We start from the raw sequence: 13,179 nt of genomic DNA, 5'->3' as shown, positions 1-13,179 counted from the left end.
AAACTTTTTTTACTAATGTTTATGGGAAAGGCATGTCCATTTCTATTTGTAGCTTTAGCTGATTTTTAGGAACCAACTGGAGAATTTCTTCCTGGAAATGTCCCACTCTGGGACAAGGACAGGTTTTGTTTTGTTTCTTTCCTGTTCTTTTCCTCCATATGACATCAGTAAAAGTTTCAAATATCACAGAACTAATTTGGTTGTATATGAAGAAACGTGCTTTCTGGGTGACTCAGTGGAAAAGAATCCACCTGCAATGCGGGTTCAATCCCTGGGTTGGAAGATACCCTGGAGGAGGAAATGGCAACCCGCTCCAGTATTCTTGCCAGGAAAACCCCATGGACAGAGGAGGCTGGCAGGCTACAGTACATAGGGTCACAAAAGAGTCAGACACAACCGAGCGACTGACATGAATGAACGCATGGAGAAACCATACTAAACAAAATAAAATGAAAACCTCAAAAGGACCTAAAGGACCACAGTCAAACAGACAATCCTAAATAAACACTCAACTTTGGTCTTGGGTTTTACAGATACCAATGACACAGGAAACCATAAGCAGCATAAGTGACTGAGCAAGAAGATCAGTACGCATCCCACAGGGTCCTCGCATAATCCTGCCCAAACCCCTTTTAGAGATCCTAACAAGTACTGTGGCCACACGTTGTTATTATACAATACAGCATCTTCATCTCACCCGTGTTCACAGCTGTAATCAGGTCACTTATCCAAAATGTGCCTTAGAAGACTTTCTTTAGAGATCATAGAAACATTCTCTGTTTTCAAAGACAGAAATTCAAGACAGACCAAACACAAACTGTACATGAATCCTAGCATCCAAAGAAACAGATGAACCAGTTCACAAACCGAGCTGTTAAAGTCCAACAACTATTTCCACACTCCAACAGGATACCCAACTCAAGTACAAGACAGTCTGAAGAAAAAGGCCCGAATGGAGAGGAAATAAAATCTCCATCTGTAAACACTGGAGTGACCTGACCTTCTATATGAAGCCTGTGGCCGCTCCCATGTGTCGATTCCTTGCTCCACCTGCCAGGGACTTCCCTGGCAGTCCAGGGGTTAAGACTCCATGCTTCCAGTGCTGAGGGCATGGGCTCGTTCCCTGGTTGGGGAACTAAGATCCTGCATGCCTCACGGCATGACCAAAAACTAATAAATGAGGGAACTAAAGTTTAAAGAGATATCACTTGCCCTGTTCCAACTGCCAAATGTGGGGGCAGCCAGTGCTGCTTTGGGGAATTTTGAAGACGATACCCTCAGGATAGGAGGTCCCGGCAACTGCTAGGACCTTACCAGGAAATTCCCAAGCCAGGCCGACTAGCCAAGGAAGTAGCAAGGATTCTGGCTGGCTGTACCAACATTTGTTACATAGTCTAAGCTCCTACTGCTTGTCACACAACAGGGCAAAAAATCAAAAGAGGAATTGTTAGTGCAAGGAATGGTGACTTTATTTGGAAACCCAGCAGAGAGAAAATGGTGAGCTCCTGTCTCACAGGACCATCTTGCCCGAGTTAGAATTCAGACCTCTTTCTTCTAAAAGGCGGGGGAGTAAAGTCAAGCATTTCCTAGTTCCCATTAGCCTCTGGAGGGAATGTGTTCATTTCTTTGCACCTGCAGTCATTCACAGCTGGGCCTGGCCATCATGTTTTCTGGGAGGCAAAGTTCCCAGAGGTGGGCTATTTTGTATAATTCAAGCTGATAAGCAACATTACTTTCATGATTAACTTGAAATAGAAAACAAGATTTCTTCCTTATTTCTGAGTCAGTGACAGAGACAGCTTTTAAAGGGGGATCTTACATGCCTGAAGCAAAATCCTGGAATGATACTCCACCCTGTGTATCAGAAGGCAAGACATGGCAGTAGTCTTTGTTATGGGATGGTGAGGGATTGGTGGGGGGAGGAGAATTATAAAGGGAATTGACCTCAGGTTGGCTGTTTGGTTACCAGGGAAACCAGCAGAGGAGCACCTCTTTTTGTCCTTTTGATAAGGTATTCCTAATCTTTAAAGCTATCATAATCTGGGCTTGGGGCAAGTAAGTACGTAGGCATGCACTGATTAGGATCTACCAGCAAGAGGAAAGATCAGTCCTGTGAGTAGGGTGAAGGTAAAGCAGAGGCTGATAGAGCAGGGGATGTACAGAGAGCAAGTGAACACCCATCTAGGGTGAACTGATCAGATATTATCATAAAACATGTGTCACAGAAAAAACAAAATATCCTCAAAATTCCATTATAATGCACTCAAAGTCTTTTGTCATTTACAGAAAGTTACTGTTTCACTCAGATCCTTTTGTAAAAGTGTTTCTGCAAAAATATTTCATCGTCAGAGAAATTCATGGAAAGGATTTTGACAAGTACTGGTTTCTGTTAAGATCATAAAATTGAATTGGGTAAAACATGCCAGAACTAATGAAAAAACTAGATTCAAGCAGAACAAGTATTAATTTCATCAGACTGAGCAAACTGTGAGGATGATTATAATTTTTATGACATTTTGTTTTAAACTTTGCCAGTCTTTTTATATTATGCTTTTCCAAAGTTTAGGAAACTTCTCTCAAGCTGTCTATGTCTTGCAGCGTTTTGGCAAAGTATACCCTAGTAAACAAAGATGAAGTATTTACTTTTTCTCTCTACCTGATCCCTCTTGAATTTGGAAACCCTTAGGTATTCTTTTCGTGGCAATAGAGTTAGTTATTTGCATAAGTTCATTAAGCATCTGGTCTCTTAGGACACAGTTGAAAATATTTGCTGTATTGCTGACAGGGACAGAATACAGGGACAAAATACATTAACAAAAATGGTTAGTTAATCCCATCAGAGGCCTGTAAGTAGAAAATGTATGGGACACCCCCTGCAAGTTAAACGATGGCTTGAGAGAGCAGGCTTGCTTTACCACACAACCAAGCAGGCTTGCTTAGAAACGAAACCACGCAACGGAAGCATGAGACGTGACCCCAAGCAATAACCCAACGGTGGCATGAGACCACATCCTGCCCAGTGAGCTCAGTAAGTTAATGATTCCTGGGACATGCTCTCTGCACACGATAAACGATAATTTGTGGACCTTACTTGAACATGTATGGAAAAGAATATTTCTCTGCTCAATCAGGAGGAGGAACTGTTGATGAAAGCATGACTTCTGCTCAAGAAAGAGAAAGAAGGCCTCCTCTCCTCCCCACTTTCCCTTTGATTATGAAACTATAGCCCAGTAAGTTCTCGGGGCGTGGCACTTCTCACCTGCCCACTTGGAAACCTCACAAGCGTTCTACTCTAATAAAGCACTTCTTATCTATCACCTTGCCTCCCTCTGATTTCTTTTCTGCACTGAGACATAAAGGACCACAGTGCCAGAACTTTTCAGAGCCCCTGAAATGACCCAAGTGGTTTCATTACCAAGGGTTTGACTGGATTGTCATATTTGAGAGAGAGAAGCATAAACTCAGATATGACCAGACAGCTTTAAGGAACTGAGTTTGGCTTTATGGAGCCAATAAAACTCCTTGGAAAAGTCAACCCAGCACCTTACGTCAGCAAAAGCAGTCTTAAAAAGATCTTATATAGTCATTATAAATTATCAGGCCAACTTTAGTGAAAACAAATTAGTTTTACTACGATTGTCTTTGATAAAAAATGGGGATGATAGTAGAGAGAAAATTTACGTTTGTACATTTCTATTAGATTCTAATTTTGTTAGGTTTGTCTTTGAGACTTTGTATGTACCTGTGAACTGGACTGAAACCTGAATTCTAATTTCCTCAGATATCTGGATTCTCTAACTGATGGTTCTGACTTTTCTCTACACTTCTGATTTGGAATCTGTAAGAACAAAGACTGCCCTTGATCTCCTTGAAAGGGACCATACCAGGTCCTCCCCACTACCTAGATGGCGACCAGACTTCAGGGGCTTGAGCCTTGGGTACACATTACCCAGAGAAAGACTTCATTTGACATCTGCTCTGGTACAAATGTTGGAGACCTTCAGATCAAATTGATTAGGAAGAGAAGGAGCTGACAACAATGTAAGTTTCCTTCCGAGGCACCAGTGTTTTCTTCCTCAAGCAGAGAAAGCCATATCAAATTAGATTAGTAACTCACATTTCACTGTCCCTTGCCCACAACTGCCTTAAATGAGACCACAAAGCTCTGCAAAGTCCACTTGCAATAAACCCTTAGTTTGCAGCAAACACCTGTCATCAGAGTTTGACTTTCTGCACTGCGGGCACCCTGGCACATTGCTCGATTATGATTTCTACCTACGATCTTTTCTATCTGTTATGTTACAGCCGAGGCCCCCAAATTCTCAGGTCAAGATCTAGGAGTCCCCCTTGAAATACACCCAGAGTTCAACCACTTCTCACCAATCAGTCTTTACTTCTCACCTGGAATATGGTGATGATTTCCTCAGCAGTCTCCTTGCTTTTTCCCCTGCCCCTGCATTTCATTCTCCTCCCAGCAGTCAGAATTATCCTTTTATGGTTTAAGTCAGTTATATATCACCCCTCTGATCACTTGGAGATGAGTAACACGTGGGAACTGCTTCCGCATTCTTTCCATTTTTGCTGGCCGTGTGGCACCAGACATGTACAGCTTCTGGGGGTTGCAGTTTAAGAGTAGCTTTCCAGACCTCCTGACAGCCAGCAGTTGTAGCATTTCTTACACAGAATCAGTCAGATCTGGGCATTGCTCTAGGACTGTTTTTACAGCACCCTCGTCCATTCTGTCAGCTACATTGTTTGCTTTAATAAATACTTTCTCTGCTTAACCTTGTCAGAGTGGCTTATTCTGTATCCACCAAAGAATCCTGACTCTTTTTTTGGCCATGCTTAGTGGCTTGTGGGATCTTAGCTTCCCAAACAGGGGTTGAACCCAGGCCCTGGGCAGTGAAAGCCCTGAGTCCTAACTATTGGACCACAGAGAATTCCCAGGAATCTTGGCTTTCTGAAAAGGAAAAACAGCATCTATCAGTCCGCCTCAGAGGAGGCCCTCCAGCCTTTAACCTTTTGGTGTACTTCTTTCAGTGTTTTGTGTTCATATAGATACATTCACATACATATATAAGTGTTTTTAATATATATATAAAATACACATTCAGAAATTTGTTAAACGTGGGCATAATTTTGATTCTGGGAAAAACTGAGAGTTAGAAGGGAAGGGTACAACAGAAGATGATATGGTTGGATGGCATCACTGACTCAATGGATATGAGTTTGAGCAAGCTCCAGGAGATAGAGAAGGACAGGGAGGCCTGGTGTGCTGCAGTCCATGGGGTCACAAAGAGTCGGACATGACTTGGTGACTGAACAACAACATATGCAGAAATTTGTTAAATGTGGGCATTGTTTTTTTTCTCTACTTACCACTATTTCATAAGTATATTTTTGGTCATTATGACTTTTCCTAAAGATTTTGAGGGCTGTACAATGTTTCCTCACATCATTATGAGTGCCTCATAACATTACATAACAAATTACTGTTGGGCATTCAGATTCTTTTTATTTTTCTTTATTATAAATAATGTTGCTGTGGATATCTTTATATTTAAGACATATATGGTAGGATTGATTCATAGAAATAGAATTACTGTGTAACAAGATATGAGTGTTTTAAAGATTTCACATAGAGAATGTCCAATTACCTTCAGAACTTGTACTAATTTGCACTTCCATCATTATCATATGGACATTAAGACCATATAGTATCTTCATAATTTATTTTTTTTTATTGAAGGGTAATTGCTTTAAAGAATTTTGTTTTTTTCTGTCAAACCTCAGCATGAATCAGCCATAGGTATACATATATCCCCTCCCTTTTGAACCTCCCTCCCATCTCCCGCCCCATCCCATCCCTCTAGGTTGATGCCGAGTCCCTGTTTGAGTTTCCTGGGCCATACAGCAAATTCCCATTGGCTATCTATTTTACATAGGGTACTATAAGTTTCCATGTTACTCTCTCCGTACATCTCACCCTCTCCTCCTCTCTCCACACGTCCGTAAGTCTATTCTCTATGTTTGTTTTTCCATTGTTTCCCTGCAAATAATTTCTTCAGTACTGTTTTTCTAGATTCCATATATATGCATTTTTGCTAAGTCGCTTCAGTCGTGTCCGACTCTGTGTGACCCCACAGACGGCAGCCCACCAGGCTCCGCCATTCCTGGGACTCTCCAGGCAAGAACACTATATATATATATGCATTAGAATATGATATTTATCTTTCTCTTTCTGACTTCCTTCACTCTGTATAATAGTTCTAGGTTCATCCACCTCATTAGAACTGACTCAAAGGTGTTCCTTTTTATGGCTGAGTAATATTCCGTTGTGTATATGTACCACATTTCTTTATCCATTCATCTGTTGATGGACATCTAGGTTCCTTCCATGTTCTAGCTATTGTAAATAGTACTGCAGTGAACAATGGGATACATGTGCCTTTTTCAATTTTGGTTTTCTTGGAGCATATGCCTAGGAGTGGGATTGCTGTGTCATATGGTGGTTTTATTCCTAGTTTTTTAAGGAATCTCCATACCGTCATCCGTAGTGGCTGTATCAGTTTACATTCCCACCAACAGTGCAAGAGTATTCCCTTTTCACCACACCCTCTCCAAAATTTATTGTTTGTAGACTTTTTGATGATGGTTGTTCTGACAGACGTGATGTTATATCTCATTATAGTTTTGATTTGCATTTCTCTAACGTGCCAGAGATCAAATTGTCAACATCCGCTGGATCATGGAGAAAGCAAGAGAGTTCCAGAAAAACATCTATTTCTGCTTCATTGACTATGCCAAAGTCTTTGACTGTGTGGATAACAATAAACTGTGGAACATTCTGAAAGAGATGCGAATACCAGACCACCTGACCTGCCTCTTGAGAAATCTGTATGCAGGTCAGGAAGCAACAGTTAGAACTGGACATGGAACAACAGACTGGTTCCAAATAGGAAAAGGAGTACGTCAAGGTTGTATGTTGTCACCCTGCTTATTTAACTTATATGCAGAGTACATCATGAGGAACGCTGGGCTGGAAGAAGCACAGGCTGGAATCAAGATTGCTGGGAGAAATATCAATAACCTCAGATATGCAGATGACACCACCCTTATGGCAGAAAGTGAAGAGGAACTCAAAAGCCTCTTGATGAAAGTGAAAGAGGAGAGTGAAAAGGTTGGCTTGAAGCTCAACATTCAGAAATCAAAGATCATGGCATCTGGTCCCATCACTTCATGGGAAATAGATGGGAAAACAGTGGAAACAGTGTCAGACTTTATTTTCTTGGGCTCCAAAATCACTGCAGATGCTGACTGCAGCCATGAAATTGAAAGACGCTTACTCCTTGGAAGGAAGGTTATGACCAACCTGGATAGTGTATTAAAAAGCAGAGACATTACTTTGCCAACAAAGGTCTGTCTAGTCAAGGCTATGGTTTTTCCCGTGGTCATGTATGGATGTGAGAGTTGGACTGTGAAGAAAGCTGATCGCCCAGGAATTGATGCTTTTGAACTGTGGTGCTGGAGAAGACTCTAGAGTCCCTTGGACTGCAAGGAGATCCAACCAGTCCATTCTAAAGGAGATCAATCCTGGGTGTTCATTGGAAGGACTGATGCTAAAGCTGAAACTCCAATACTTTGGCCACCTCATGTGAAGGGTTGACTCACTGGAAAAGACTCTGATGCTGGGAGGGATTGGGGGCAGGAGAAGGGGACGACAGAGAATGAGATGGCTGGATGGCATCACTGACTCGATGGACATGAGTTTGAGTGAACTCTGAGAGTTTGTGGTGGACAGGGAGGCCTGGCGTGCTGTGATTCATGGGGTCACAAAGAGTCGGACACGACTGAGCGACTGAACTGAACTGAGTAATGAGCGACGTTGAACATCTTTTCATGTGTTTGTTAGCCATCTGTGCATTTTATTTGGAGAAATGTCTGTTTAGGTCTTTTTCCCAGTTTTGATTGGGTTTGTTTTTCTGGCGTTGAGTTGTATGAGGTTGGTGGTATATTTTGAAAATTAATCCTTTTTCAGTTGTTTCATTTGCTATTATTTTCTCCCATTCTGAGGGTTGTCTTTTCACCTTTTTTATAGTTTACTTTGCTATGCAAAAGCTTTTAAGTTTAATCAGGTCCCACTTGTTTACTTTTGTTTTTATTTCCGTTACTCTAGGAGGTGGGTCATAGAGGGTCTTGCTTTGATTTATGTCATCGATTGTTCTGCCTATGTTTCCTCTAAGAGTTTTATAGTTTCTGCTCTTACATTTAGGTCTTTAATCCATTTTGAGTTTATCTTTGTGTATGGTGTTAGGAAGTGTTCTGATTTCATTCTTTTACATGTAGCTATCCAGTTTTCCCAGCATCATTTATTGACAAGACTGTCTTTGCCCCATTGTATGTTCTTGCCTCCTTTGTCAAAAATAAGGTACCCATAGATGCATGGGTTTATTTCTGGGCTTTCTATCTTGTTCCATTGGTCTATATTTCTGTTTTTGTGCCAGTACCATACTGTTTTGATTACTGTAGCTTTGCAGTATCATCTGAAGTCAGGAAGCTTGACTCCTCTAGCTCCATTCTTCTTTCTCAAGACTGCTTTTTCTATTTGGGGTCTTCTTTGCTTCTATATGAATTGTGAAATATTTTGTTCTAGTTCTGTGAAAAATGTCATTGGTAATTTGATAAGGATTGCATTGAATCTGTAGATTGCATTTGGTAGTATAGTTATTTTCACAATATTGATTCTTCCTACCCAGGAACATGGAATTTCTCTCCCTCTGTTTATGTCATTTTTTATTTCTTTCATCAGTGTCTTATAATTTTCTGTGTATAGTTCTTTTGGCTCCTTAGGTAAGTTTATTCCTAGATATTTAATTCTTTTTGTTGTAATGGTGAATGGGATTGATTCCTTAATTTCTCTTTCTGATTTTTCATTGTTAGTATATAGAAATGCAAGTGATTTCTGTGTACTGATTTTGTATCCTGCAGCTTTGCTAAATTCACTCATTAGCTCTAGTAATTTTCTGATACTATCTTTAGGGTTTTCTGTGTACATTATCATGTCTTCTGCAAACATTGAGAGTTTTATTTCTTCTTTTCCAATCTGGATTCCTTTTATTTCTTTTTCTTCTCTGATTGCTGTAGCTAGGACTTCCAGACCTATGTTGAATAATAGTGGTGAAAGTGGACATCCTTGTCTTGCTCCTGATCTTAGGGGGAATGCTTTCAGTTTTTCACCCTTGAGATTAATGTTTGCTTTAGGCTTATCATATATGCCCTTTACTAGTTGAGGTAGGTTCCTTCTATGCCCATTTTTTGAACAGTTTTAATCATAAATAGGTGCTGAATTTTGTCAAAGACTTTTTCTGCATCTATTGAGATCATCATATTTTTTTTATCATATGGTTTTTATCTTTCAATTTGTTAATATGGTATATTACATTGATTGATTTGTGTAAGGACCATAACATCAGAGCTATGTGTTATATATATCTGTTTGTGCATATTGTCAAAGAGAACCAGAGCCAGACACTAGTTAAGGCAGTAAAGATAGATTTAATTCAGAAACAATTGCAGTAGGGGAAAAGAAACTAGTTTTTTTCTGGTGTTTTAATTTACTCTTTCTTATTGGAGATTGAATTATTTCTTACACTTTCATGTATCTATCATTTTTTTGAGTTCTTTTCCCATTTAGGTTGCTACTTAACATTGAGCAGAGTTCCTTGTGCTCCAGAGTAAGTCCTTGTTTGTTATTCATTTTAATTATAGTAGTGTGTGCATGTCAGTCCCAAACTCCCTAACTATCCCTTCTTCCCACCCTTCTACCCTGGTAACCATAAATCCGTTCTCTGAGTCTGTGAATCTGCTTCTGTTTTGTAAATAAGTTCATTTGTATCATTTTTAAAGGTTCCCCATATAAGCAATATAATATGACCTTTGTCTTTCTCTCTCTGACTTCACTCAGCATGACAATCTCTAGGTCCACCCATGTTGCTGCAAATGGCATTATTTAATTCTTTTCAATGGCTCAGTAATTTTCCGTTGTATATATGTACCACATCTCTTTATTCCTCCCAGTGTTGATGGACATTTAGTTTGCATTCATGAAGAGACCTCAGTTTAGCACTGGGTTCAGTTCAGAGCGAGGCAGCCAAAATTTATAGCCAAGGAACAGAGTTGGTGTGGCAGGGAGAGATTTGGAGGTTGGAAAATTACTAGTAGCTGGCCAGAGTGATCAAGTCTCAAGGGTGGGAGAAGAGATATTTAATGAGCTGTTAAGAGCAATCAGATCTAAAGAGTAGTAGAAATTTTCTCTGAACTGATTTGGTAGGATTTTTCCTGAAATTTGGCTAAGCACATTTGACAAGGATGGAGAAAAGTGTGCAAAGTCAAGGTCCCCCATCAGGAACAGGGTTTAGAGGTCTGACTAAGAGTTTGGTCAGGAAGAGAGTGTTATCAAAATGCATATTCGACTACTTCCTGTTTTGTCTTCCTTTCTACACTAGATTTTAGTTTATCATCCCAACTTTAGCTGACTTTGATGCCTATTTTGCTCAAAAAGAAGGCCACAGTGGAATTTCTAAATTTCGCCTTTGATTGTATTATATGACAAGAGAGATAAAATGCAAACAGTTATTAGCACTGGGATCAATTCTGCTCATACTTAAACAGAGTGGCCATTTTAAAAATAAGAATTCAAAGATGATGTTAAGATAAGAACTGACACCGATCCCATCCTGGGGACCCCATCTTCCTGACCTCATCTAACCCGGGTTACTTCCCCAAAGTAATTACCTCCTAATACCATCAAACTGGGGGTCAGGGCTTCAGCATGTGAATTTGGAGGGTTCACATTCAGTCAATACACCCTCTAATTCAGAATCTCCACCTCAAATCATACTAAGTAAACAGAAGCCTACTTGGCTGTTGGAAAAGATGAACTCTGGAGCTACAGCACTTGTAGGAGCTTGGTCTTTAAATCTGTGCTGTATAGAGTTAGAAAAAAAAATCTCTTCACAGCCGCTCCAGCAAAGTGCAGCCGCTGTACCTTACCTTGGGTGAGGGGTATCTCCTCGAGGCCGCCCCTCCTGACCTTGAATGCGGAGTAGCTCCTCTCGGCCCTCCTGCGCCCGCGCAGCCACCGCCTGTTGGACGTGGGGTAGCTCCTCTCGGCCGCCAGCCCTGGCCTCAGGCGTGGGGTAGCTCCTCACGGCCGCACCTCTTTGCGTGGCTAGTTGCGCCGGGGCCGGCGTCTCTCGCGTCGCGTCTGCGCCGCCGGGGCCGGCGTCTCTCGCGTCGCGTCTGCGCCGCCGGGGCCGGCGTCTCTCGCGTCGCGTCTGCGCCGCCGGGGCCGGCGTCTCTCGCGTCGCGTCTGCGCCGCCGGGGCCGGCGTCTCTCGCGTCGCGTCTGCGCCGCCGGGGCCGGCGTCTCTCGCGTCGCGTCTGCGCCGCCGGGGCCGGCGTCTCAAATAAGACGGTAGGTATTGCTAGGGGGCACCAGAGGGCGGACAGACTGATACCATAATCACAGGAAACTAGCCAATCTGATCACATGGACCACAGCCGAATGTGGTCCTCTGGAGAAGGGAATGGCAAACCACTTCAGTATACTTGCCTTGAGAACCCCATGAACAGTAACAAAGGGCAAAATGATAGGATACTGAATGAGGAATTCCCCAGGTCAGTAGGTGCCCAGTATGCTACTGGAGCTCAGTGGAGAAATAACTATAGAAGGAATAAATGGATGGAGCAAAAGCAAAACCAGAACCCAGTTGTGGACGTGACCAGTGATAGAAGCAAGGTCCGGTGCTGTAAAGAGCAGTATTGCATAGGAACCTGGAATGTTAGGTCCATGAATCAAGGCAAATTGGAAGTGGTCAAACAGGAGATGGCAAGAGTGAATGTTGACATTCTAGGAATCAGTGAACTAAAATGGACTGGAATGGGTGAATTTAACTCAGACGACCATTATATCTACTACTGTGGGCAGGAATCCCTTAGAAGAAATGGAGTAGCCATCATGGTCAACAAAAGAATCCGAAATGCAGTACTTGGATGCAATCTTAAAAATGACAGGATGATTTCTGTTCGTTTCCAAGGCAAACCATTCAATATTACAGTAATCCAGGCCTATGCCCCAACGAGTAATGCTGAAGAAGCCGAAGTTAATCGGTTCTATGAAGACCTACAAGACCTTTTAGAACTAACACCCAAAAAAGATGTCCTTTTCATTATAGGGGACTGGAATGCAAAAGTAGGAAGTCAAGAAACACCTGGAGTAACTGGCAAATTTGGCCTTGGAGCACGGAATGAAGCAGGGCAAAGGCTAATAGAGTTTTGTCAAGAGAATGCACTGGTCATAGCAAACACCCTCTTCCAACAACACAAGAGAAGACTCTACACATGGACATCACCAGATGGTCAACACCGAAATCAGATTGATTATATTCTTTGCAACCAAAGATGGAGAAGCTGTATACAGTTAGCAAAAACAAGACCAGGAGCTGACTGTGGCTCAGATCATGAACTCCTTATTGCGAAGTTCAGACTTAAATTGAAGAAAGTAGGGAAAACCACTAGACCATTCAGATATGACCTCAATCAAATTCCTTATGATTATACAGTGGAAGTGAGAAATAGATTTAAGGGACTAGATCTGATTGATAGAGTGCCTGATGAACTCTGGACGGAGGTTCGTGACATTGTACAGGAGACAGGGACCAAGACCATCCCCATGGAAAAGAAATGCAAAAGAGCGAAATGGCTGTCTGAGGAGGCCTTACAAATAGCTGTGAAAAGAAGAGAGGCGAAAAGCAAAGGAGAAAAGGAAAGATATAAGCATCTGAATGCAGAGTTCCAAAGAATAGCAAGGAGAGATAAGAAAGCCTTCCTCAGTGATCAATGCAAAGAAATAGAGGCAAACAACAGAATAGGAAAAACAAGAGAGCTCTTCAAGAAAATTAGAGATTCCAAGGGAACATTTCATGCAAAGATGGGCTCGATAAAGGACAGAAATGGTATGGACCTAACAGAAGCAGAAGATATTAAAAAGAGGTGGCAGGAATACACAGAAGAACTGTACAAAAAAGATCTTCACGACCAAGATAGTCACGATAACGTGATCACTGACCTAGAGCCAGACATCTTGGAATGTGAAGTCAAGTGGGCCTTAGAAAGCATC

The 13,179-nt window shown here is 41.7% G+C and overlaps 1 protein-coding gene across 3 annotated transcripts in view; it reads right to left on the bottom strand.

Annotated features, from left to right (window-relative positions):
- GLIPR1 (GLI pathogenesis related 1) overlaps positions 1-4,456 on the bottom strand; it is a 63,663-nt gene extending 59,207 nt beyond the window's left edge. For 2 of the 3 annotated variants that reach the window (XM_055395222.2, XM_088836808.1), the window contains exon 1: positions 4,402-4,418. The gene's annotated coding sequence lies outside the window, so the exon portion shown is untranslated. Of the gene's footprint in view, positions 1-4,401 lie in introns of all 3 variants that reach the window. The other variant, XM_055395221.2, reaches the window with a different exon arrangement.
- Between the last annotated feature and the right edge of the window lie 8,723 nt (positions 4,457-13,179).

This window comes from Moschus berezovskii, chromosome 6 (assembly GCF_049115385.1).
Source record: "Moschus berezovskii isolate FMDL1 chromosome 6, NW_MosBer_1.0, whole genome shotgun sequence".
In the NCBI taxonomy this organism is placed as follows: Eukaryota; Metazoa; Chordata; class Mammalia; order Artiodactyla; family Moschidae; genus Moschus; species Moschus berezovskii.
This window is presented reverse-complemented; position numbering and strand designations above follow the sequence as displayed.